Source organism: Balaenoptera physalus (assembly GCF_965194825.1).
Source record: "Balaenoptera physalus genome assembly, chromosome: 7".
NCBI classification, from domain to species: Eukaryota; Metazoa; Chordata; class Mammalia; order Artiodactyla; family Balaenopteridae; genus Balaenoptera; species Balaenoptera physalus.
This window is the reverse complement of record NC_138886.1, coordinates 72,466,134-72,493,943: the sequence shown is the minus strand read 5'-3', so window position 1 is coordinate 72,493,943 and position 27,810 is coordinate 72,466,134. Positions and strand designations below refer to the sequence as shown.

Below are 27,810 nucleotides of genomic sequence, written 5' to 3'. Positions count from 1 at the left end.
CTCGGGCCGCTCTTCCCCTTGCGCCGTGTTAGGTGAGATCGGGCGCAGCCGCGCGAGGTCGCAGCTCGAGGTCGCATCCCGGGTTTGCGCGCGAGCCGTGCGCTGGGCGGGAACCGCGGGGTGGGTCGGGCCGCCGGGCGAGGCAGGCTCTGGGTTTTCGCTTGCTCGCGGCGGTTGCGACGGCTGCCTCCAGCTCGGCCAGGAGGGCTGGCCAGCTGCGCCCTGGTGCACGGACGTGTGTGCGTGCCTTGGTGAGACTGGTGGAGTCTCGGGTGGACCAGCCTCGGTTCACCCGCAGGTGCTCCTCCAGTGGTCGTGACAGTGACCAGCACACAGTTTTTCCACGGCGTTTCCTTAAAAGCCGACTTGTTATCCTAGAGGGCCGGAGCGCAGAACCTTGCCTCTAGATGTGAGCCACAGGCACGGAGCCGTAGCTGTCCAGATGGTCATTTAAAATAGTGTGTATTTTCAAAGATCATCTTTACGATAAGATGTTCATCTCCTATCGTCTCTCTCTGTTTTCTGAAAATGTGAGGAAAGGAGGGTTTGTTACCGGCTATCTACTCTCCTTTATTCCTTCCCCAAAGGATGGTGCCTAATGCCAAACGAAATATGTCCGGCAAGGACAAAGAGCTTTTTAAAACTTAATATTTTTGTGGACCTACCCATAATAATTGTCTTCATAAAAACGTAGCTCAGCCCCAAACTTACGGCAATTAAGTCCATTTAAAAACTCTGATACCAGTTGGGGTGTAATTTCCCCATCCTTTTAAGTAAAATCGGTTTGTTTGAAATACTGTTCAGTTGCCCTTGAAGACAACATTGTCAAGAATCGTTTCCCCCAGAGTCGTTTGAATTTTTCATTTGTGCTAAGGCCGCTCTTTCTTGCGGAAGCTGACCTGGAGTCTCCATTTTGGTGAGCGGGTGGAAAAGCTTTCCTGGATCTACTTTCTCATCTGGACCTTTGGTTCTAGAAATGGGTGACTCTTTTGATGGAAGAACTGCAAAGTTACTGCCTTTGATTTTAAGCTGTTCTTCAGAATACGTTTGTAGGAATGTTGGTTTAACACTGTTCAGGTGTGTGGTGGGTACATACTTAGAGAAAGTTCTCTTGGAAATGGGGGAGAGAGTAGAGGGGGGAGGAGGAAAACATTTTTGGAAGATCATGGCTGGGGTGGGGAAAATTAGATTTTGAAGAAACACGTTACATCCAATTTTCTATGCTTCCTCTACTTTCTTTTCTGTCTTGAGAGAATGTTTTTGTGTTTGTGTGCTCAAAACTGGCCCCTTAATGCCCTTTCGGGTAACTCTGTGCTGCCACCTTTCGGGGGAGTAAGGTTTTTTGTTTTCTCTTCAAAGACCCAGCGTTAGGCGTTTAAGACCCGCCCCCCCCTCCCCCGCGCCTTCTCCCTGTCTTTAGGTGTTTCCTTCACCGTGTCTTGTTTGCTCTTAGAAATCATGTCAGGTCAGCTGTTTAAGCTGCACACACTCTTTCCCCGTGGTTCAAGAGAATTTTAGTTTTAGGATATGCTCCTAGCATAGAACAGGTACCCAAAACTGGTCAGTGTCCGCCAGGCCTGTTATTTCCTACTGAACCTTATTTTCCTTTTCTAGGCTCAGAATGTATTGGTTGTTAGAGTTCCTGTTTTGGTTTTGGTTTTTTGGTTGGTTGGTTCTGGTTAATGCTTCTTTACCAGAGAAGCGAGGTCCTTCTCTGTCTGGTTCAGCGCTTTTAGTTAAGACTCAGCTCCCAGCTGGTTACTGAAGAACAATGCTCTACTTACTCATTTCTTAATCCAGCTTTTGGTTCTTTGTATACGGACAGGTGTTCCTGGCTGAATCCTTGTTGCCACTTTCAGCCATTCTAGCCTTCTGTGCTTTTCCTGTTGATGTTATTATAATTAAAAAAAAAAAAACTACTGCTTTGCCCTCTCAAACGTTTCTTTCTCTTCTCTTCTAGAAGGAAGTCCCAAGTTCTCTTTAAGGACACAACAGAGCCATCCAGAATACCCCAGCTTCTAGGCTGGGATCAACCTTTTCCTCTTAATTTGATTGGAAGAAAAAAATTTTTTTTTAATCTATGATGCTTTTCAGGCGTCAGCATGGCGCAAGAGCACCACAGTGGCAAATTACTCTTCATGTTCTTTGTCCCCAAAGAGCTGGGTACTCCTAAATAGCATCTTATCAAGACTGACTTTACCTTCACCTTTTTGATGGCTTGGTCTGCATGGTAGGGTCAGTTCTTTTGCTCTCATTTGAAATCTTTTAAAATCTACCACATTATTACATTCTTGTTGCCACCTTTTTCACGGATAATGTTTATTTGGAAGTAAGGGAAGTTGGAGATCCAGGGTATTTAGCCTGGTCAGGTTAATTTTTTTTTTTTTTTTTTTCAGGTTAATTTTTTTGATGGCATTGGGAGGGGCTCTACAGGTGAGATGGTATGGGGCCTGGATGGTGTGCCACCCTGTGGAAAACCTGCCCATAGCAGTCCTCCCCAGCTGTTTCTGATTCTTTGGAAAATCAGCTGAACGGGCCAATAATCATAATAAGCTACCACATTAAAGTGTTGATGATGTTGTGTTTTTTCTTTCTTTTTTTTAAGCATGGGTATTTGGTTGGAGGCAAGGCCACTGAATGGGCACATGACCATAATGCCTCCCCATTGAAATTCTTGATTTTTGAACAAGGGGACCAGTACTTTGACTTTGTACCGCGACCCACAGATTATGTAGCTTATCCTGGTTAGAGGCTTTCTCGATTGTTAATATTTAGTTGGCAGTATTGCTGCTTTATGCTAATACTATATTACAGAACTGTTGGAAATCCAAAGCTCTGTGCACTAGTGATGCCACACCCAACTCTTGAATTAACTCTGTGAAGGACATTAGATGCATAGAATGTTTACTTGCTTTGGGCAATTTCATTTTACAGATGTGGCAGTCTTCACCGGTTCTTGTTACTCACAGAACCAACGTGTTGTGTACTCTAATGCCAAATCCATTGTTTTGTTTCTAATTTGGGAAGAACATTTATCTATTTATTTGATTCTAGATACTGGTTGGTTTGCAATGCTTGTCGATTTTTCTTTGATTTCAAGTGCTAAGTGGAAACAGAAGACGCTTAAGCTTGAAAGGCCATAATTTGTTTTAAGGCTTTTGTGTGTTAAAATATACACTTTTTTTTACGGTTTAAGTAGGTTTGGTAACTTGAAATCTGAATGAAAAATAGGAATTAGTGTCTAGTAAAAGCCTACAGAGGTTTTATGGTGTATTTAGGAAAATTTTCACTAACAGGAAGTGAACAGATTTGGCTTTTAGCATTCATGATGTATATCATGACTTTAATTTTAGTAAGGTCAAAGGAGAACTTTTTTTTTATAACGGGGAGACGACTTTCTATATCAGTAGCCTGGTAGTCCATCGTATAAAACAAAACAAAAGGCTACTCCTCTGTACCACTGGGCTAGGTGCATTTTCATAGCCATCATCCCCACTATTAGCAATGCTAAGTTTCCCGAGATTAGTCTACATAAAAATGTCTGTTTTTGGTAAAGGTATTATTTTCTCAGAGCTGTGGGTTTGGTGTTGAATGCATCAATTTCATTAATATTCTTAGCTGTATGTTTCCCTTTCCAATGTTGCTTGGTAGTTTTGTGTGATGACAGATAAGGGTTTTCCTTGTAAGCAGGGTTTATGAAGAGAAGGATAGGTGCTTTGGCAAGGAGTGGAATAAGGAGTAAGATAACCGAGAGGGTCATAGGAATAGGTGGCCTGGGGTTAAAGCCAAACCAATTTGGGGGTTGCCTTATTACTTGCAAGTAATTGTGTTTTATGTTTTTTTGTTTTTTTTAAAAAAACTTGCACTTTCCTAGTACTTGTCTATATTACTGATTTCTATTATGTCAGTTTCTGACTGAAAATGAATAGCAAAGAAGGTTTGACAGGCAAGACCCTCTTTCCCACTTTTAGAAATTGTTTATTTGAAAAAACTGGATGATTTTTCTCAATAGACTTATTTATCATGAGACAGTTATAGTGAAATGTTAGATTTTTTTAAAACATGAAGGTTTTGTTTTAGCATCAGATAAATTTTGAACTACTAGGTTGAGGTTTCTGTATATTTTTCCCTTGTCCAATCTAATAGTGATAGATTTATACTGGCCTTTCCCCTTGGCTTAAAAAAGGAGTCTGTCTCATAAAAAGGAAATTTATATTCTATATGATTAGCTTTTCTTTCCCTCCAGAATTTTTGTTGTTGTGGGCTATTCATTACTGGAGATTATTTCGGCAGCTTTAAAGACTATATTAATGGACTATCACAAAAATCCCTATTTTCACAAATATCAGATCCATTAACTGTTCTTTCGGGATGGATTTTCATTTTATTTTGTTTTGCATTTAGTTAGCAGTGGTCAGACTCACTTCAAGCTCACTATTCCTTTTCACTAATTTTATCTCCTGATGAGAATATGGGCAATAGTTATTTCAGAGTTCTCAGCTTTCCTGCGTTTCCTTATTATGGAGTCACTGTAAAATTGAAATTTCTTGTTAAGATTGAGGAGTTTTGAGTCTCTTTGAGCATCTGAAGAAAGCTGTGGGCCCTCTTTCCCAGGAGAAAGACACATATCCAGAAATTTCCATACAGTTTCTACCATCTTGCCCTCTGGAGTAAAGACTATTAAAATAAGGTTCTATTTAGGAAATAGGACTTTGAAAATTGGAGTTGTCTTACATTGGTGAGAGCAGGGAGAAAGTCATTCAGATTGGTTCTTGGGTGCCGTCGTGTTAGCGGTGTGGGCCTTTAGCTTTCATCCAAGGCAGTCTCTAAGCTTCCTTGTCTCCTCATAGGTTGTTTTAAAATCCATTCTGATTTTGTAAACAAATATTATACATGTAAGGTCTTCTTGTGAACACAGTGCCGCCAGTTTAGCTACTGAGTTGTCTTGCCTGAATGGATTTTGTCACTTTGGTTGAAATTCTTAGTTTAGCAGAGCCAGGTGGAAAATAATTAGGCTGGTATTCTGAAGTTTCCGTCATATGGTTTTGGCTCAATTACCTATGCCCTTGGTTTCTTAACCTTTCTTTGAGTGTGAAACCTCACACCTCATTGATGGGGTGAAGATGTGCATATTGGAAGTATGAGATTTCTGGCAGTGGAATGACAGTGTTTCCTGAATTGGAAAAGTGGTAATAGGTGGTCCCCATAGATGAGTTTTATATATTTGGCCTTCAATGTGTTACTATGAACCATTGTTTTTCTAACATACCATCTTTATAGCATAACATCATACAATGTGTATTTCTGCCACGGAGAAAGAGAAAATTCCCAGACTGTAGGGAGGTTTTGGGAGAATTGTGGCTTTGAACATTTCAATATGGAAATAGATATAAATATATCAATGGAATTTGGAAGGGAAGTTTAAAATGCATTTTTTTCTTGAAAATATAAATAAAGCTAAGAGATTGCATGTGAAATTATGAGAAGTTAGCCAGCTAACATTCCAGGAATATAAATATCTTAATTTAAATTTTCCATCTTTTTTCAATGAGAAATCAAATTTTAAAATTGAAGCACTTACATTAAAGTAATTAGCCCATATCTTCTTGATTTGGATTTTGTTTAATCTCTTATCAAGGATCTATTCCTATACATCAAAAAAAAAAATGAAATTTACACTGAAATAACATTTTTCCCCTGTTGGTTTCAATACCTTTTTACCACCCCAAGTGAAAAGTCATTGATGGATGCCCTGTCAAGTAAGTTATTGGAAATTGCTCACTTGTTCAGTTTTTAAAGGATGTTTAACACTTTTTTATTCTTTAGGCATCATTTGTGCATATCAGAAGTATAAGAGGTATGTCTCAAAGCAAATAAGTCACAGTGTGTTTGAAAATAAATTCACCGAATTGGGTAAGGTGGGGAAAATATTCCTGGAACTGTTTGTACTTGATCTTGAATTTCCTCTGAGCTGCTTTTCAAAAGTGAGCTTTTTCTATTTCACTGTTGCTGCTGCTCTACTGGAGGTACTTGTGGTGACACGAGGATCACCCACCTTTATTGCAGAACTATCTAAAACATTTTAAATATACAAAGTTTATTATAGAGTGAGCAAGTTTTTATGACCTCTTCCCAGGTAAGGCCTATTTCTGTATGAGTTTGCTCAACACCACTTTCTCTCCCCTAGGTGCTACTTAACTGGTTTCTGGCTTATTTTGTTTAAACCCTTGGGGTCCTTTTTGGCCTATGGCTGTGAATGACTCATGGACTTTCCCCAAATACCGGGTCATCAGTGCTTTAGGTTTTCATCCCTTCCTTGCCGTTGTCCCTGCGAAGAACTTGAACCACCCACAGCCTTCCTCTTCTCTCTGTGACACCTCTTGCTAACCCTTTGTCCCTTAGTCACCTGTCTATGCTTCGGAGCCCGGTGCCAGTTCTACTTCTAGCCTGGCAATTCTGGGTCAGGCATAACCTAGGCACTTGTCCCTTTCTTTTCTTATTCAGCTTCCACTTTTGCATTGGCTCTTAAGCATTTTGTTACATTTTATTCACTGAAGATTGTTTTCTGTCACCAAGACAGTTGCTACTATTAGAGGATGAAAGGGAGAAATGGGTATCAACTGACAAGTGGATTCTGCCACGGGTCCCAAATGGTGGCCCATGGGCTGCATATTCTGGGGCTGTTCTGTTTGGCCTGAACTGTGTTTTAAAAAAAGTAGTGAGTTGTTGATTTAAGCATTGGGAAATATCATGTAAAGATCTAGAGCCATATTTTGTGTCTCTGGAAAATGTGTGAAGGGGGAGCAAAACTGAGCCCATATTCACTACACTCTTTACATGGAGCATGGTTTATTTCACTTCAGAATACATTGTTGCTTGGCCTTTGTGCTTATTTGAGTTTGTGATTCTAATGCTGCAGTTCCTAAAGCCATGGGAATTAAAAAAGTTTATTAAAGTATCTAGACAAAGGCAGTAGTTCTGAAGACTTCAGTTCTTTTGATTTTCTTTGTGTTTGCAAATAACGTTTGAATTAAGTTAGATTGTTCCTTATAAATTTACATCTTTTTTTTTTTAACATCTTTATTGGAGTATAATTGCTTTACAGTGGTGTGTTAGTTTCTGCTTTATAACAAAATGAATCAGTTACACATATACATATGTTCCCATATCTCTTCCCTCTTGCATCTCCCTCCCTCCCACCCTTAAATTTACATCTTGAAGTCTTCTTTATTTTACATAGAGAAGTCTTGTCTTGGACCTCCTCTTCCTTAATGCCTGGTTGCAAGACAGCTTCTCGTTCCTTTACAAGATGTGCTTCCATCAGGGTGTCTTACCTTTTTTCCCCTCTCCCTGGGATTTTAGACTTGCCCCACTTGGGAGCAGAGATTTCTTCCTGCCTGTTGCCTGCTTATATTTGTTCAGATGCTTTGAGGTCAGCAGAAGTTGCTTGGTGCTGTGAAAACTAATAGGATGTTATGAGCTGTTTCAAAGAGGCCCATGGCCCACCTGCTAACCTCATTGCTGATGGTGTCAGCTTAGAAAAGACATTCTCCTCTAAGAGTGCTGTAAAAAAGAGCTGATATGAGAGGTTACCAGGTGTGAGTTTTATATGTGTGTTGTTCTTCTCTCCTTTTCCCCCTTATTTTTTTTTCCAGTTTTCAGCCTTTTCTAACCTCCCTCTCCAGAAACAGCAGGGCAACTCAGCAAAGCTTTCTCCCACGTGTGCAGTAGAGCAAGCTGATACGCCAGCAGAGTAGAAAGAGGCTCCACGTGTCATGTTTGGACCAGTGCTGTAATTTTATTTTACAATAAGGAAGGTGGATATTATTAATCTACTCCTGAGCATAATAGCACAATTTGAATAGCAGAGAGCAACTTTGGTGTGTGTTAATGTCTAGTGAGATGAATACAGATGAATGGTAAGTAGGTAGAAAATGTCAGTGTAGAGCTCTCCTTTTGGTGACTTTAAGCACTTATATTTCTAGTTAACTTTTTGTTCAGCCCAGCACACAGATATGAAGATCTGTTTTATCAACCCAGCATTAATGTAGCTTCTGAGGATGGAACAATGCCTATAAAGCCCTGCTCTCCTGGCAGCCACTTGAGCTGGGCCAGTCATAACAAGGAATTAGAATGTGTCCCTGTATTGGACATCTTAGCAAAACCTTTCAGAATAATAGGAGCTTAATGCTGGCAGTTTTAAAAATTGGTGCAGTTTCTAGCCACGCCACATTTTTTTGATATTTGGGAGTGAGTGAAAGTGTGTGGTTAATTTGAAAAAAACTAATTTTGAACTAACTGTGTGTATAGTTTAAAAAATACTGTAGGTCTATTCTGAACTAATTTTGAAGAGGCACTTAAAAAAAACTCTTGGTACCAAGCATCTTCCATGATGATATGATTCTTTTAGGTGAATATATTGCTTATTTTGACATGCCCTGGAGTGTCTTGTTGAGGGGCTTCCAGGGTGTCTTTGTTGTTGGGTGGGGTGGGGCATTGAGAATTTGTTTTTTAAAAAAAGAATCGTGTTTTATTTATCTTCCTAACGGTTGAGAATTATTGTCATGGAGCTTCTCCTATGAAAGGCTTTGGTTTTGGTGGGCTGGTAGTTACCTTGGAGACTAGACCTTTTCCAAATTCATCTAAAGTTTTTTCTTCTAGTTTTTTTTTGAAGGATCTTAAGAAATATCTTCACGTTTTTTGTATTGGGACCATGTTCAGAAGCCAGGAAGTTTGTGTAGTACTTATGGTTTCATCACACATTATTACTGAGTGCTAGGTACTGCAAGAGCTTTAGAGAAATTTATAAAGCATCCTTGTCCTTGTACCTTGGTCTGCCTGCTTAAGGAGATGTGGCAGAAAACGATATCACAAGCCTCCCCCTCTAACTTTAATAGTAGTTTGAGGACTTGAGAAAGGGACACATCTCTATAGTCTGGGCATTAAGGATATGGCCAGGATTCTGCATATTGTTTTGGGGACAGGAGTGTGTGGTTTTCTTGGTCTCAGTTGTTTTGTGTGTACATTTGCTTAGTTATTGTGTCTTCCCTCCTCCCTCCCTCCCATGTCATTGTCACTGCTTTTGGGTCTCTCTTTTGTTGTATGAATAATTACTTCCTAGTTTTCGAGGAGTCCAGTCACAGGTAAAGAATGTTTATGCAATGCAGAACCTGCCAAGTTTAAGTTGTGGCTGGAGAGAGACACCACTGCAACTGTCTTAATTCTGCTCTTGTCCAAAGAAGATCGGATCCCAGGCATGTGTGTATAACCACTTGAAGCCTCCAGTGTCTCCCCCATAGTTTTATTCTCTTGATAGCATGATGTGCCAGGAGCTGCTTCTGTGTATAACATTTACTTTTCAAAACATTTAGGAAAAAGTCATAAGGATGATAAGGTTTCTTGGACTCCTTCTCTGTTAGTATAGTTCCAGTAGTAGTAAGCCAGTGACAGGTTAGAATCTGGGATGCTTTTAAAAACACTGATCTGTACCTTCTCCTTGATTCTTGCTCATGCCTAAGACCACGTCTGCCAGGAACACGGGTTCTTAAGGCTGCTGATGGTAGCTTTCTCATGCCAGTTCTTGATGTTCTTAGGTCTGCCTGTTGCTTTTCTCCATTAATGGCATTTACATTATTTTTCTTACTTCTGAAAGGTGATTGGACAGCCTGTATGCTGCTTCATGTCCTTGTTTTGCTGGAGAGGCTCATTCCCTCAGGTGGAACTGGCTCTTTGGAAATATGTATTCTTGATTCTTGGACTTTTTAAAAAGGATTTGGCTAATCTACCTGTATTGTTTGTGGACAGTAGGGGGCAAAGTTTGATTTCTTGGTGAACAACATAGTTTGTGATCCAGAGAAGAAAAGTGAAGGGGTTGGTTTTTCCCCTTTTGTACAACTTCTAAAAGTAACTTCTAAATTATTGCCTTGTAAGAATGCAATTAGAGTAAGAAATTTTGTATTTGATGGGACAGTAAGGAGCTGCCTGTTTTTAGTTGCTGAAAGTCCTGGCTGTTAGGACAGAAGAACAGGTGGAATCAGTAATTGAAGGTGGTGTACTGCCCACAATGATGGGACCAGGAGACAAGAGCACTGTGTTTTCTGTTCTTCCAGGACCTTACCACAGTTCCCTGGGATAATGAGTTTACAGATGAGGGAAATGAGGCTCAGAGGTCAGGTGGTTTGTTAAAATCATCCTGCTGAGTGGGTGTGAAGGACTTAGGTCTGTGACTCCTAGTTCACTACCTATTACCCTGGTCTCCAGAATGATGGTCTTTCTACCTCTGGTAGTTCTGTTGGTTGTAGTTTAAGGTGGCTGAGGACAGAGAGACAGATCCGAGAGGCAGCTTGGCGACTGTGTGTCATCTCCAGGCCTTATTGTTTGGCTCCTCAGTGGTGGGGCTGTTGTAACCTGTAGCACTCCCAGCAGAATGCCCACACCTATTTCCCCAGGGCCAGCATTCTGACCTTGCATTTTTTTTAGGTCTGTGACCAGATGACTTCTGGAAGAATTCCATCACAGGCTGGTGTCTTGTTGCCAGCTGGCAGTCTTCACTTGCAGGATTACTTTTTGGAACTATATAAAGTATAGATCTATAAGTGAGGAAATGAAGACACTGTCTTCAGACTTATTTTAGGATTCTGTTAAAATCAAGAAAAAAAGATTGTGATACTGTGTGCTCTATTCCTGGCGAAGGTGACATTCTGATAACCCTAGCTCGTTGTAGTAGAGAATCTGTAAGGGCTATTCCTTAAAGTTGTTAGGTTTCTGGGACTAATATGTTCCAAATCTGGTGGGCTTTTAGAAATGCACCTATCTTTGTTCTGAGAAAAAGTTGCAGGTCAGGTGCTCCATAGGATGTATGATGTCCAAACTTGAATCAACAAAATATCTACCCAGTAAAGATTGTTATTGATTTATCTTGTTTCTCCAACTTAACTGTCAGAAAAATCTGTTGGAGGGAGGGTGGATGGTGAAGAATACAGATTCAAGATACTCTTTCTGTTCTTCCCTAGGAAGGGGACATCTGTCTTGTTTATTATTTTATCTCTTGCATCGAGTCTGCTACTTGTTTGTAGTAGAAATTCAGGAAGTTATTTGTTTAATTCAATTGAATTCAAAGTCTGGAATTGAGATAATACAGTACTTGAAACTTACTATCAATTGAGAAAGTTTTATTTGCATCTGTAGGTAAACCATGAATGATAGGTGATCTTATTAAAATTTTAATCACTATGAGGAAATTTTAGCAAAAAATATTGGTTTAATGCCATAGTTCAGGTCTTAGATGTGCAATTTTTACGTAGTTTCTGAATCTCATAAATATGTCCACTTAATGTAGTGATACTTATTTTTCTCACAGCTGGGAAGCTAGTGGTGCATCTTTCAATCCATCACATTGTAGAATAGAGACGCTTCTTGTTAACGTGTCCCTTGGTTTCTTATCTTTGTGTATATTTTACTCTTTCAAGCCTATAAATATTATCCTTGTGCTCTGTGAAGCTGTTGTAAACCTAAAAAAAAATAAAAGAAAACCGTCTCTACATATTTCAAGCAAGTGTCTCTGGTGTACACTTGGCCCAACAGGCTATGCACGTAGCGAAGGAGTATAGCATAGCAGTCAGGTGGAACCCTGCCAGGGGTGTTCCGTGCTCTTTAGCCAGATTTAGGGCGTCACAAGATGACGCAGAAGTTTAGATAGGTATTGAGAATTCAGAGCTGAATAGCTTTTTATATCATTTCATCGTATAGGACACCGCAATGCTAACCTTTGACTTTAATAAATAGCCCGCATTTCCTTTTGATTTCTGTTAAGTTGTTTTTTTTTTTTTTTTAAGTTGGCCTCCACTATCAAAGATTTTGAGTGAAAGGTTTCTATAGTTCCCCAGTTCTCTAAGAAATTCAGAAACATAAAGAGATCAGGGGACTTGTTGTCAGGTCTTGGGTATTTTATATTGAGCTTCCCTAAGGAGTTTTATGGAACTTTATCTGTAAGGAATTTTTCATTGTGGCTGGAACCTCTTTCTCTTCCCCATTCCCTATGATTATTTCCTGTTTGTTATTGTCTAAAGAAATGAAGCAGATTTGCTGGCAGTTTATTAAATGACTGTTTGAAAATGTTCACTCTTCTTTTTTGCTAGAAAGTGGCTTCTTAAAACTTTAAACTTTCCTTTAGACCTACAGCTTTATAGGATTTAAATTTTTATGCTTGTGTTGTGCCTGGCCTCCTGACCTTAATGATACTTTGTTGTCTTCTTGATTTCTTATCCATTCACTTTTTTTGGATTGTTTATCAACCTCTTTTACTCTGCAGTAGTTTAAAAACAATTATGTTTCCAGCTTATACATGAAAACATCTCAGTTTCCTTAGTTTCATTTACTTAGTAAACATTTTGTTCATACTGTGTACCACACACTGTCTTAGATACTGAGACATAGTGGTAAGTGTGATCTAGTCTTTGCGGACATGAAACTCAGAGTATTGGGGGAGACACATGTTAAAGCTCTAGAAGTTATTATTTATAATGGTGATTTGTGTTACGAAGGGCAAGAGTCTTTGGGGCTCCTAACTTAGTGTGGGGTGGTCAGGGAAGTTCATTTGTTAACTTCATCTTCCCTCCCATCTACCCTCTCCCTGCCTTACTCCAACGAAGGCAGACGTTTTGTTTTTTAATTTTTATAGGCATTAGAATATTAGAATAGAAAGGGGTCCTGAAGTTGAACTCTCTTTCTCCCTGATAAATTCATGGTGAACTTTGCATCCTGGACCCGATCCCTGCCATCTAGCTTATATCCCACCAAAGGTCTGGCTTTTTTTTTTTTTTTTTTTAAAACAGCCAAGAAACAAACTGTAATGTTCTCAAGTATACCAGTAATTCACCAGCTTTCACACTAAAAACTATACAACCACTGCCAAGTCCAGCAGTGTTATCTGCGTAGTCTACATCCTTCACTCGTGGCTTTGAAAATGCGCTGCTGTACCCAATTTTGAAGTATAAGTTATCAACATTTTTTTGATAGTACTTTTCTAGTGTATAAATTGTGGTTGTAAAAACTATAAAGAGAAATGTCTGTTAGGCTTTTTGATTTGGTCTAAAGGACTTTACCTACTCGCCCAAAATTATAGTTTGTCGTTGATTGAATTGTTTGGTTAATTTATGAATAACCTTTTATAGAATCCCTCTGCCAGATCGAGGCAACCCACCCCATTTCTTCACAATACTGTGTTCCTCCCAGTATTCATTTAAATTTGAGCTAAAATCAAATACCATATTATTTTGGAATTGTCTTTGAAACATTCGTTGGGATGGGAGAGGCTTAGGCAGTTTTCTTTGTAGAAACCTTGGAAGACATTTATTGAAAAATACTTCTTTCTTAAAATGACCTGAATGGCTTTTGGGCAGTCCCTTAATTCTAAAGGGCTATGTGTGTTTGTAAGAGACTGGCAGTAGAGTCTGGGAAATTGCTCTAAGTAATCAGAAAAAGACAAGAAGAAAAAGAGGTTAAAGAAAATGAGGAAGCGAATTCTCCATGTGGCTTGTTTCGTCAACCCACAGACATCATCAGAACTATAAACAGTACTGTGAATTTATGACATGGTATTTTAAAATGATATCCTACCTACTTACTAGATCATTACATTTACTAGAGTATATTCTTAACGCATTGTTTTCCTCAGAGAGGAAGACTCTGTTTGCATTTTTTGGACACTTATTAAATGTTGTTTTCAACTACATTGGAAGCTCCTTGATGTCAGTGATCCTGTTTTACAGCTTTGTTCCTCGAATATAGTAGATCCCTATATTTTAAAAATAAAGTTTAAAATTACACATGCCAAAAGTAAATACTGCATGTAAGTTTTTTTTTTTTTTTTTCTTTAAGGCATACTCAGCCTTCGTACTCAGGTTACTGAGAAGTTGCCATGTATAACATACATATTTGACCAATTGTAGTTAATCAGAATTCTTAACATTTAAACTGAGCACTTTGAGGTTTTTTATGGACATTAATTATTACTATACAACACTATTTAAGTGCTGGATAGTAGATAATACAAAAAGTCATCTTAAAATATTAAGTTAACAGTGCTGTTTGTCTTCATCCATCCCTGTGAATAATTAAGACTTTACCATATCTATTTGCAGTCTCCTAGTTGGTGAATTTAACAATGTACTTGGACCACACAGGAAGAGATCTGGTGTGATGCTTCTGTAACCACTTTGACAAGACTGAGATTATGCCTTTTACATGTATTTATGACCTGTTTTATACAACTTTAAAGCATGCTATATTAAAAAAAAAAAAATCCCTGCTTCAAGACTGGATTGAAGTGGCTGTGTTTGCCAGGATTAAGGAGGCAGGCTCCAGGGATGACTGCCAGGCTGGTCTAACAGCAGTGTGAAACCTCCTTTGGCTGTTGGGAGAATGGCTGCTTTCTGCTCAACACTGAGTCTTTTTGGAAGCAGATAGAGAAGTTGAGGTCCAAGGTGGATGCTCTGATCAAGGATGGCTAATCTTAAGAAGGGTTATTGGGCTGGGTATTCCTGAGGTATACGCGTGGCCCCTGTACACACACACACACACACACACACACACGCACAATCCAGGGTACAGCAGCAGCTCCATCTGGTATGTTGCAGGCCTGCCGTGACATAGAACTGTTTGTTCTTAAGCAACTCATTTTAAAGCTGCAATATGTTAAATGGGCAGCCCTTCATTTGAAGGCCAGGGTATGTTGGCAGTTTATCAGCAGCAGGGTTGTGATCCTGTCACTTCTTGTTAATGAAGGCTTTTATTTAGCTTAGCAAATCATATCTCCTGTTAACATCCACTCTTTCAAATGGTGAGCTTGAAAGGGATGTTTGTGACTTTTTATTAATTAGTAGCCGTCAGGGTGCTTTGGTCCTCCCTTGTGATAGCCATTTAGCTGCATTTCTTCTACTGAGATGCAGCTTGTTTTAACTAGGAAAACCACCAGATGATTAAAATGATCCTTTTTTTGTTTGTTTGTTATTTCTGAAATGGTTTTTTATCTTTCCTCTAAGGTGGCCATTTCCTCCAGTCTCAATTTCACTTCCATTTTTAAATTCCTAGCAGGGGTTTTATCAGAGCATTTACTTTCCCAGTGCAGCAGTTTGACTTTCCCAGCACTTGTTTGTTTATTTCTGGGCAGCCCAAGAGAATACGTGTTTTGTCTTCAGATTTAAAACGCATTTCTTATATATAGCAAATTCAAGGACGTCAGAGAATGTCAGAGCTGGAGGGGCCCTTATCCACAGTGTTGACCAAAACCCTCATTTTATAAACATGGAATTTGTGGTAAAGGTGTTGCCTAATGTCTTATAAAAAGTGACAGCGGTTGGTGACTCTAAACCCATAGCTGGTTCCTGACATGCCTTTCCTTCTCCCAGTTCCCTCTCGACACTGCTGCATTATTTCCATTTCATTTTTAAAAATGCAGGCGATGTCTTGGTGGGATTGTAAGTTGATAGGTTTTTTTAGAGGGCTTTTTGGCAGCAACTAGCATAATTAAAAATATAAATTGACTATGAACCAACAGTTTCTATCTTTAAATGTATATTTTTGCTCTCTTGTATAAGGTATTTATTGCAAGCATTGTTTGAAATAGTAAAACCTTGGATATTTATCGGTAGAGAATCATTTATATTAATTGGGCCATCTCTGTTATAGTCAGCTCCTCTGTATCTGCAGGGAGTGGGTTTCCACGTCCACAGACTCAAACAACTGTGGACTGTATACTGTGTTTACAGTCGGCAGATACAGAACCAGAACCGGATACGGAGGGCTGACTTTGGGACTTGGGAATCCTCGGGATTTTGGTATCTGTGGGGATCCTAGAACCATTACCCTGAGGATACCAAGGGACCACTGTATAGCCATCTATAAAGAAAGAATTCTCTTATGTGCTGATATTTAACTGTAAAAAGCAAGTTGCAAAGATCATTACAGAAAGATCTACCTCTGTGTATCTACTAAAGTATTTGCTTTCCTCACCTGTGCTTGTACATGTTTGTATTGGCTTTGAAAATGTTCGAATCGTTAATGAAACTTAACTTCTGGTGTGTGCGTTGGAAGAATTAGATTTCTTTCATTTTATAGTGTTCAACAGTTATGATCTTTTTGCATCATGTATGTATTTTAATTTGCAAAAATATTAACATGCAGTTACTAATTACTTCAAAAGATAATCCCTCTTGTAGTTTTCAAAGCATTTTAGCAGATTTTCAGTATTCTCTGCATCTCAACTGTTTATTAGTGTTCGGTGCCTCGATAGAGCCTAGCACTGTGCCAGGTCTTTGGTAGTTCAGGAGCGGTAGGATATGGACGCTGTCCTTAGGCTAAGTCTAGTTGACAGCCTGTAGTCAGGAAGTGTGACGAGTTGATTGTGGGAAATGGGGTTTGGTGAGGGCTGCTGCATAGTTGGGAAAGGTTTGTGAAACTAGGTAGATGTGAGTAGCACTTTGGGGAGGTTTTATAGAGGTAGAGGGAGACTTTTTTCCTCGGAGAAAAAGAGGGGGATTAAACGTGATGTACTCCCAGCATATTGAGGAAACAGCTTTGACTATTAGAGGGTGGTTAGGTTTCTAGAGGGCCTTGAAACTCAGGAAGGAACGTTTCCCTTTATGTATGGTGTAGGGTGTTGTAAAGCCTTTGGAATATGAGCATAGTAGGAAGAAAACTTGAGAGAAACCAGATTGGGGACAATTTTGTAGGATGATGACCTGGAGAGAGGAAAACTGAAATAAAGGATGTAGGTTGGTATGGCAAAAGCAGCCCTAGAAAGGAAGGAGCAGAACTCCAAGAGTGAAATGAAATGTGATTTGGTGCCTGACTATGGTGGAATCTAGCAAATGGAATACTGCTACTTGGCATATTGTATACTGTTAGTATTCTCTAAACCAAAGTAAGTATGCAACATGAAGCATAACTTATTATGCTTTATAAAGTGTCTTCTCTGAGAACCAGAATATAGAGTTTTATTCATGGTTCCCCTATCATGGTTTTATAGAAATTCTATATCAAAGAAAGTTGAACTGATTAAAGTGAGTACTGGGCATAAGAAGTACTTTACACAGTCCCAGGGCTGGAGAAACATCTCTTTGACAGTAAGGAGAGCAATAGGACACCATTCTAAGGTTTATCTGTATGTGCTTAAAAAATTCACCATGGGATTTCCCTGGTGGTCCAGTGGTAAAGAATCCGCCTTCCAATGCAGGGGACTTGGGTTTGATCCCTGGTCTGGGAACTAAAATCCCACATGCCTCGGGACAACTAAGCTCACGTGCCAAAACTACTGAGCTTGCGAGCCTCAACTAGAGAGGCTGCATGCCGCAAACTACAGAGCCCATGTGCTCTGGACCCCACTCGCTACAGCTAGAGAGAAAACCCGCATGCCACAACTAGAGAGAAGCCTGCGCGCTTCGACGAAGACCCCGAGTGCCACAATCAAGACCCGTCGCAGCCAACAACAACAACAACAGAAAATCACCATGGAAGAAAACTTATTTAGCACTGGGTTAGACTAGCGATTCTCAAACTTTTTGTTCTTAGGACCCCTTTTTACACTTAAATTATTGAGGACTTAAAAGACCTTATGTTTATGTAAGTTATATTTATCAATATTTTTTGCATTAGAAATTAAGATGAGAAAGTTAAAAACAGATATTTAGCTCAAAAAACTCCAATAGCATTAACAAAAATAACATTTTAAAAATGAAGGATATATATATATGTTTTTTTCTAAAACAAAAATAGTGGTAAGAGTGGCATGATTTTACATTTTTTCATCTCTTTAATGTCTAGCTTAATAGGAGTCAGCTGTATTCTTATATTGCACCAGGCTGAATGCAGAAGCAGCTGTCACACATCATATAACCTTTGGAAAGCTCTACTGTACATTTATGAGAGAATGAGAGGAAAAGGTATTGTTTTGACCTTCTGGATCTGTGAAAAGGTCTCAGGGGTTCCTGGACTACACTTTGAGAACTGCTGGGTTGGACTCATGTCTTCCTGGGATAAATAGGGCAAAGCTCACTTGAGCCTTAGAATTTAGAAATCTGTATTACAGGTATTAATGGACAGTCATGTTTCCAGTGGAAGTGCAAATTTAAGAATAAAGGCATGGAATTAGAATAATTGAAGGTGAGATTGTGCTGGGAGTTGAAACCTCGAATAGTGTGACCAGGTTCTGTCACTAGCAGGTTTTACCTTGGTCCAAATCTTGGTACTTATCTTCCTTACCTAAAAATCAAAGCTGTGACTAGCTTTCAGAAGTTCCATGTAGCACAAACATTCTATGATTTATTCATGTATTTTTTTTTATAGTGTTCTCAACACTTTCTTTCTATAAATACACACATGCCCACACATCTACGTACACACATTTGGAGCACTGTGGAAGGTCACATGAGCTAAAAATGCACTTTGGAGTACTTCACCTAAGCATTTTCTTTTTCCTACATTGGCTTCATTGTCCTAGTTTGTTTTTAAATAGAAATTGACTAAATTGTACTGTGGGTGTATATAGAATTTTAACCTCTTTTGTCAGCTGTTGAACACACCTGCACTTTTTTTTTTTAACCTTCCACTGCATTTATTCACCCCTCCCCCCGCCTCCCAATTTAGTCAAGACTAGGTGGGTAAGAAGGAGGAAGGTGAGATATCATCGAAACCACTGTTGTCAGGCAGAGGGCTCCGCTTGTACATTCCAGGTTGCTGAGGTGCTTGAGAGAAGAAAATGGCACAGTAGTCCCTTCCTTTGAAATGCAAAATGGGGTTGGTGGTGGTGAGGTGGTGCCCATTTAATTTTTTTGTGATACCACCTTTGTTTAATATTCTGATAGAATTAATTTCTTTCAAGTCTAAATGAGCAAATTTGAAACATTTCCTGGCTTTTAATTTGGATAACAAATTCCTGAACATTATGTTGTTATATATTAAGGCCTTCATATGTCCAGACGGGATCAAGAAATATCCACTTAGATGTGGAATCTAAAAATTACAACAAACTAGTGAATATAACAAAAAAGAAACCAACTCAAAGAGAGAACTAATTAGTGGTTACCAGTGGGGAGAGGGAAGGGGGGAGGAGCAATAATACGGGTATTAAGAGGTACAAACTATTATGTATAAAATAAGCTACAAGGATATATTGTACAGCACAGGGATTATAGCCAATATTTTATAATAACTATAAATGGAGTATAACCTTTAAAAATTGTGAATCACTTTATTTAACACGTGTAACTTATATTGTGTATCAACTATACTTCAGTTTAAAAAAAAAGTTTAGTTAAAAAAAGAAATATCCATACCAGCGTTGTCTAGCATTCTTTTTTTAAACTAATTTTTATTGGAGTGTAGTTGCTTTACAGTGTTGTCAGTTTCTTGCTGTACAGCAAAGTGAAACAGTCATACGTATACATATATACACTATTTTTTAGATTTCCTTCCCATTTAGGTCACCACAGAGCATTGAGTAGAGTTCTCTATGCTATACACTAGGTTCTCGTTAGTTATCTATTTTACACATAGTAGTGTGTATATGTCAATCCCAATCTCCCAATTCATCCCATCTCACCCCCACCCCCTTGGTAACCATAAGTTTGTTCTCTACATATGTGACTCTATTTCTGCTTTGCAGATAGGTCCATGTGTACTGTTTTTCTGGATTCCACATATCTGATATTATATGATACTAGTTTTTCTCTTTCTGACTGAACTTCACTCTGTATGACAGTCTCTGGGTCCATCCACATCTCTGCAGATGGCACTATTTCGTTCCTTTTTATGGCTGAGTAATATTCCATTGCATATATGTACCACATCTTATTTGTCTTTTCCTCTGTCAGTGGACATTTAGGTTGCTTCTGTGTCCTGGCTGTTGTAAATAGTGCTGCAGTGAACATCGGGGTGCATGTATCCTTTTGAATTATGGTTACTATAAATACTATGTATTTATAGATATATTTATAGATACTATAAAACTCTTAGAGGAAAATATAGGCAGAACACTCTCTGACATAAATCACAGCAAGATCTTTTTCAGTCCACCGCCTAGAGTAATGAAAATAAAAACCAAAATAAACAAATGAGACCTAATTAAGCTTAACAGCTTTTGCACAGTAAAGGAAACCATAAACAAAATGAAAAGACAACCCTCAGAATGGGAGAAAATATTTGCAAACGAAGCAACTGACAAGGAATTAATCTCCAAAGTATATAAACAGCTCACGCAGCTCAATATCAGAAAAACCCAATCAAAAAATGGGCAGAAGACCTAAATAGACATTTCTCCAAAGAAGACGTACAGATAGCCAACAAACACATAAGATGATCAACGTCACTAATTATTAGAGAAGTGCAAATCAAAACTATAATGAGGGCCTCAGACCTCAGACCGGTCAGAATGGCTATCATCAAAAATTCTACAAACAATAAATGCTGGAGAGGGTGTACAGAAAAGGGAACCCTCCTACACTGTTGGTGGGAATGTAAATTGGTACAGCCACTGTGGAGAACAGTATGGAGGTTCCTTAAAAAACTAAAAATTGAGCTACCATATGACCCAGCATTCCTACTCCTAGGCATATATCCAGAGAAAACCATAATTCGAAAGGATGCATGCACCTGGATGTTCATTGTAGCATTCTTAATGATGTTGATTTCTATTTAATACCAAAGTTCCTTTTCCAGGATAACTCTGGTGGGTGGTGGTGAAGATTATTGATGTTTTGGAATTTCAGGTTGCAAGAAACTAACTTCTCTGAAAACTTTGAAGTCCTTGAGGGCAAAGAGACACTTCTGTATTCTGATAGTTCCGTGTACATAGAACTTAATATTTATTGAATGAATGACAGTGAAACTTTTATTTCCTTTCAAACACAAAATTCAAGATAAGAAACATTAATCACTTTTTATTTTGGAAATCCCTGTAGCTGTAAAAATGAAATCTTCAACCTGAGAAAATTTCTGCCTAGTTTAAAGAAATAAGGCTGCAGTTAAAAAAAAAAACAAAACACACACACATATATATATTAAATTTGAGACTATTTCCAGTAGTGCTGCTTTTGTATATCTTTGGGGCTTTTATATTTCATACTTGCAGGTGTCTCAGGGTAAGGGTGTCTCTAAAGGTCAAGGGCTGTTTGGAGAAAAAAGCCTGGAGGGCAACTGCATCTGTGTTATACAGCTCCAAATGGAAATGAAAAGTGAAATTAGAAGGAATAAAGGGGTGCTATGCAATTCATGATATTTCGGCTTGAAACTGGGTCCAACTGTAAGGTTTACTGGTACATAATGTGTTCTTAATCTGAAAAGCCCAAATGAGGTGCTCTTGCTTCAGAAGAGCAGGAAGAGGATGTTAATGCCAGTTTTCCTGTGGTTTCTGCTTAATAAATGAGAATGAGATCCTCTAAGGAGATTTAAGAAGCATATTCATTGCCCTTGAAGGCACCCATATCAAAGGAAGATAGATCTAAATTAGTATTTGGGCAAGAATTTCAAACATGGTGTGCTTCTGCAAACTAAATTTAAAAATTGGTTTTAAACTTTTACTGTAACTTTATTTTAAATAAGTTGAATTTTTCTAATTTTGCAGATTCATTTGCTGAGGATTCTAGACTGATTCTGCACTCACAGACACCAGGTCATCTGAAGTAGCTTTTCTTTCTCACACTACTTAGATCACAAGGAGTTAACTGTTGGTAAAGATGAGGACCTTGGTCCTTTGAAAAGTGTTTTAAAATTTCACTTTTAGTTTCTTAAGAAAGTGAATGGGGCTGCAGTCCATTTCAAGTTACCCTTAAATGAGAGGAAACGAAGTTGGGGGAAAAGTTGCACTGCAGGTTTCAGAGTCACTTTTGGCATTGAAGCATGCTCCTGCCAGCTTGGCACAGTTGCTCTTTGGCTGCACCGTTTGGGGTGTGAGGTGACCGACCCGTGTAGGAGCTGACAGCCTGGTTACTTCTGCCAGTGTTAGAAAAGCTAAGAGTAAGAAACAGGAATGCTCTCATCTTACAGCTTGATGGTTACACCTGAGGTTAAGAATTCAGGGACCTTATTTAAGTCACCCAACCTCTCCCAGCCTTCAAGTTTCTGACCTACAAAATGGGAATGGTGATGATACCTATGACGAAAGCTTAAGTGCGATGCTATAGTAAAGCTCCCCCATACAGTAGCTGTTTTCTTTATTCATTCCTGAATTGGAATTCTTTGGAAAACTGAAGATAATGAGATTGTCTTAGGAGAAATTTAAGGCTTTGTTTCTACAGTAGAATCCTTCGAATCCTGCATAAAGATCAGATCTGTCCTTTGCACTAGAGTCCTTGGACAGCTAAGTTTAAAGGCACAGGCTTGGTTTAGATTTGCTGGGAGACCTCTCATAGCTTTTGAGAAAAGAAAAAGAAAGGAAAACTAAAGAGATTAGATTTCTCTTTTCAGTGATAAATAGAGCCCTCTCAGTGTTTTCTAATTCGTAATAGATTTCTTGCCCAACTGTGTGTCTCTTGTTTGGTGTATTAGGGCTGTAAAGAAGCTTAGTCTAGCCAGAAGGGACTTGGGTGTGGTAAGGCAATTACAGGCTCTCAATAGATGATGCACTAATTAGTGATCTGCATCCCTTTCAAACTAGGGTGTTGGCTGCTGGGAGTAGCAGGAGTTACTATTAAGCATCAGTGACTAAGAATTAATCTTATTTAGCTGGAAATGGAGATAGATATAGTATAATTAGATGTGAGAGACACAGCTATCAGGCTTGAAAATGTAGGCCCTCACTTCAGTTTTCTGTACTCCCATGATGGGATAGAGGTAGAGTACAAAATACTGTTTTTTTTTTTTTACTGGAGGAGACCTAGGTTCTAGCCTGGGTTTGACCCTGAATGTCTTAGGAGGGCACCGTTTCTCAGGGTCTCTGTTTCTTATGTCTAAAATGTGGGATGGGAAACAAGCATAGGGTTGCTTTTCTTCTTTCAAGGTCTGATTTGCTGATGTCAGAACCAGGGGAAGGGTTGGATGCTGTTACCAATGACTTTGTTTTCTTGTTTAGAAAGTAGTAGGTGAGAGTTAAATACTACCTTCTATTTTGGGCTTTTTGTGGGCCGTTGTTTTTCACCGAGATGGAGGTGAAAAAATTAAAGAAAAATGCTGCTATGAGATTGCATTAGGTTGTGTTAGGCTTTCTCCTCTCAGATTATGTCTGTCATAATTGGGTAATAATTAGCACTTTAGAAGGCCATTATGATAAGGGTTTTAATAGTTCTTCTGCCCTTCACTTTACATGACCACCACCTGGGAGAAAATTTTGTGCGCCTATCAAGGAAGAAAATGATCAAGTTCTGGATTTAAGAACCTAATTGTTAAGTCTTGATTAAATGATGCCTATTAGGTTGTAATTATATCTACCCGTAAAAAAAGATGATAGCTGGGCTTCCTAAAGCAGTCTTTTAAGATAATGAATTTTAATTACATATGTGTGCCTGGGAACCATTTTAAGCCATTGAGAGGGGAAAAATGGGCAAGACATATTGAAAAAGGGAAGTGTTCGCCTAGGTACACAGCTTTTGGCTTGTGGTTTTGGAAGGATAGGAACAGAAAAATTGACTCCTCGCTCCATCCCCACACACAGACTCCTCTGCAAAGGCTCCTGGATCAACATTCCTTCATTTCATAGGAAATGTTACGTAACTTTGATCAGATGTCAGAAGGATGTGGCATAGTAGAAGTGGTTGTATCAGCATCACTTGGAAGCTATTTCTCTGTGCCAGGCACTGTTGTAAGCAGTCTGCATTCTTTCACTCAAGTTATCAGAACTCTAAGGTGTACGTAGTAAAAATTCACCAGTTTTGCAGATGAGAAACGGCAGCACAGAGAGGTTTAAGTTGCTGGCCCAAAGACACAAAGTAAGTGGCAGAGCTAGAATTAGAACCTGGGCAGTCTGGCTCCCGAGTGCATGATTTTAACCATGCTAGAGTTCTCTGGGCCCAGGTATTAGACGTAAATTGTGGATCAGATGGAGTACTGTTCTGCTTTTGTAACCTTTTTAGCATTGATTTTTATGAACCATCTCCTGGGATAAAAGTAGCCCTGTAGAATTTAGACACATTTGAGTCAGAACTTTGTAGAAGACAGGTAAAGGGCAGCTCTGGCTGTCACTCCTGCCTGAAACCTTCCTTGGCTCCTTGTGGCCTTCAGAACAGATTTCAAGCACTTTCAAACATTCATGTTCTCCATTCTTTCTCAAATGCAACGTTCACTTTGTGAACTAGCCAAATACTCTTTTTTCCCTTGAACATGGTCAATTAATTCTTAGCCCATACTTTTTATTCACTCATGTATCTTACTACAGCAACCCTAAATCCTACACATGTTGCCTTTTTTCATCTCCTCTCAGCCCATCTTTTATTAGTTCTGTCATCATCTCCCCCACTGCTCCCTCCCCCGCAGCACATTAACTCTGATTTGAATTCCCAGTGCCTGGCATTCAGGTCTCATTTAAATGTGTATTACATGAAATTTACCTAATAACAGAAAGATGACTTACGGATTCCTTCATTTGGTTTGTGTTTGTATTTACACTGCTCCTATGATGTATGAGGAACTTCCTCAGGGATCACACATTTACTTTGGGCTGCTTATATTTTAAGATTCAATTAATGATTTTCAGAAAATACTTCTCTTTTCAAAGTGCTTTTGTCGGTTTGCATTGTGGGAAAACTGCTTTTTTCTTTTTTTTTAGTTATAGGATGACGGTTCATTTTTGGGTTTAAACAAAAAGTTGGATTCTGGAGTTTGGTTCATTTTTGTCTCAGATCTTAGACCATTTAAATCTTATTGTTAGCAGCTCAGGACTCAGCTGGGCAGATAGTATCAATTGTATCAATCAGGACATTGTAGCCATAAAGGTCAGGTTAATTCAACCTGTATCCACTTAGCTAAATTGGCTACTGTGTCATGCTTGTGGGTTGGACTCTACATCATTCAGCTTTGCTTTCCATTATCCTATTCCTCATCCTTTATGGGTTCCTGTCTATCAAATGCATCCTTATTATTGGCCATAGGGAGAATGTGGTTAAAGTGACAGGATAAGCAAACTTAAATTCAGTCCCTCTATTGTATTCCATGATCATGAAATTGAATCAGTAGGGAAATCTGTACAAAGGACACAAGCAAGTGCAGTTGTTCTCAATACTTTTTGCATACTTGGGATATTACTCTTTGTTTTGAAGATTCTTAATTATAGAACTATGACTAAATGCCTTTTTGTTCAGGGAATCAAATCTGTATGTAGAATTGACAATGGTAGTGTCAAGGCTCCCTGTAAGGACAGTAAACCCTGAATACCTTACTTACAGAAAATCTTTGCCCCAGTGAGGTAAATCACAGATCTTTGGACTGTAATGACTATGTAGCAGAATTATAATCTGGCAACTTTGGCTTTACCGTTAAGAGTGTGAAGCTGTTTTTGCCTTTTGGCAGTATTTGCTTTCATCAAGATGATCTCAGCTTTCATTAAGTTTTCATCTAATTGAAAAGATTGATTTTTGAGTAGGTGAGAGTCCTTTTATGTAATGTCTCAGAGGACAGAGTACGGGTCAAATCACTCTTCAAATGGATGGTAATTGTGAAGAAGAGGCTTTTAAAGTGGAGATAGCAAGTTATCTACAGCTTATTGGAACTAAGAGCTTTTATATGTAATAAGCTTGCACATTTGTAAATAACCGGAACCTTAATAACCCAGTGAAAGCCGCGAGACCAAGGCTTGAACCACAGTTATGCTTTCCTGTTCATCACCCTTCGAACACTTGAGTTTTGTATTAGGCACTCCTGTAGTAGGACCTGAAAAGTTCGTCATTCTTCCTTGGATTGCTGAAGTATTTTACTCTTAGTAGTTTTGTTTCTTGTAAAATTAAGACTCAGTAGAAAAATCCAAGGACCAAAATGAGTATACTTCCTATGTACGATATTCCACAACTTGGTGGGAAAAAATATTGAGATCAAGTAAGTCATTGAAGCATTTTCTCTGATCTGTATGGGGGTGGGGTACCACAGAGCAGGTTGTGAAGAGGAGTCAGCATTAAAAACTATTGCTTAGCTCTTGGAACTACTTCCCTGGATACGCTAAATAGCAATAAATCCGCTTTCAGGGAGGAGACACATTGCCATTAAATGCCCTTTTTTTGTGTCAGCTTTGTAACAAACAAAGGAATGTTCTTTCTTAAATACATGGAATCCTGGTATTTTAAATTCCTTCCTAATACTGGCAATTGAAAATTTCTCCTCTGTGTAAGATGTTCTACATTTTATAAGAGTCCCATTCCTTTGGGGTAATTTTATATGCTGTTAATGATTATGAACTTATTATTGTTTCGTACTTAAAATTCTGTCTTTTCAGTGTCTTAAATAGTCACTGGTAGGATCTTGGACTCTTTGGGAATCTTTATATAAAATGTAAACAAATAAGTTACCCACTTAATCATGAGCCTATTACTCTTATGGTCTATGAAAGTAGGGGCTTAATTTAATTTTCAATGTTGTTGGCTTTGAAAATATTGTTTAAAAATGTGTTTTTAAATGTCTAAAGAGCAATAATGTTATTTTACTCCTGCAGTTTATTTTGATAGCTGTTGATATGTAGTGTGTGTGTGTTTTATGTATGTGTGTGTGCACGTACATGTGTTTTCTGTGTGTGTAGAACAAAATAAGAGGGAAAATTTGATTAAGGAGGAATGTTAATCATTTTAGCTTTCATTAAATATTATTTTTCTAGGAGCTATATATACCAACCAATATGCTCCTGGCACTCTGTTTATCACGGTAACAATAGAGGGTAGAAATATTAATACTTACTTTGCCATATTTTATCTGTATTTCATTGGTCAGGAAATCTCCCCAGATTTTAGAAAGCAATGCCAACTGGTTGGTGTACTGGCACTGAAAAGATTAGGTAGCCTTTAACCACATGAATTTTAAAATGATTTCCCTAAACACTAGGGATTGATTGTACAAGCTTTGTGGAATTTTAATAATTAGTCTGGTTTGACAGATGTAATTATTTGATCTGAAAAGGGTTGATGTTTTGGAATTCTCAAATTCTAAGAATTTTTAAAACAGAAAGGTATTTTATTAAGTCCTGAATTTGAGAAAGGGTGCTGTCTATCAAATATGGGTTAATATATATCTTTGCACCTCTTAAAAATTGCTGTTCTCAGAAGCTTTTGAGAACTCTGGCAGGACAGCTTGCCTTTTCCCCTTTGAGGCCTGCTGTACATGTGTTTAACAGTCAATCTGTCTTAGAAAGTGGGTGGTTCTTTCCCCCTTTTGATAGGAAGCTGATGGCCCAGCCCTCTTGGGCACTTGGTGTTCCAGGAAATGAGAAAATGTGAAACAGTCACTGAAGTCCCCGAATGTTATACTGTCAATTTGCTTCTGATTCTGGACCCAGATTGTAGATCTGCTTGGTATCATTTCTCTGTCGTTTCACTCCTAAGTTAGAATGGGAAAGATAAGCTCATCAAGCAGTTTGAGTGCTCTTAGGGTGCTGATCAGTGACATTGGAGTATCTCTGGGTGCTGCTGACTATAGGGTACTTTGATTTGGGTTGGAGCAATAGAGCTAAGCCTCCTCTGATATAAGTTTCTACTCTGGTTAGGTTTCTATTCAGTACATAAAAACTACTACTTAGAAGTGAAGTTATTGGTGGGGTGTTAAAAGTGTCTGTATGATATAGTACATGCTAAGTTAACAGGAAAAATCTCTTGGAGGATAACTTTTAAAGGAACAAGGGGTTTGAAGGTG

At 38.7% G+C, this 27,810-nt stretch overlaps 1 protein-coding gene across 16 annotated transcripts in view; it reads left to right on the top strand.

The window, feature by feature from the left end:
* The window catches only part of ELAVL2 (ELAV like RNA binding protein 2), a 157,963-nt gene that overhangs the window by 29,460 nt on the left and 100,693 nt on the right, over nucleotides 1-27,810 (top strand). Inside the window, exon 1 of one of the 16 annotated variants that reach the window (XM_082470487.1) lies at nucleotides 224-2,230. The exons of the other annotated variants lie outside the window; for them this stretch is intronic. The gene's annotated coding sequence lies outside the window, so the exon portion shown is untranslated. Of the gene's footprint in view, nucleotides 1-223; nucleotides 2,231-27,810 lie in introns of those variants that run through there. 16 annotated transcript variants of the gene reach the window in all.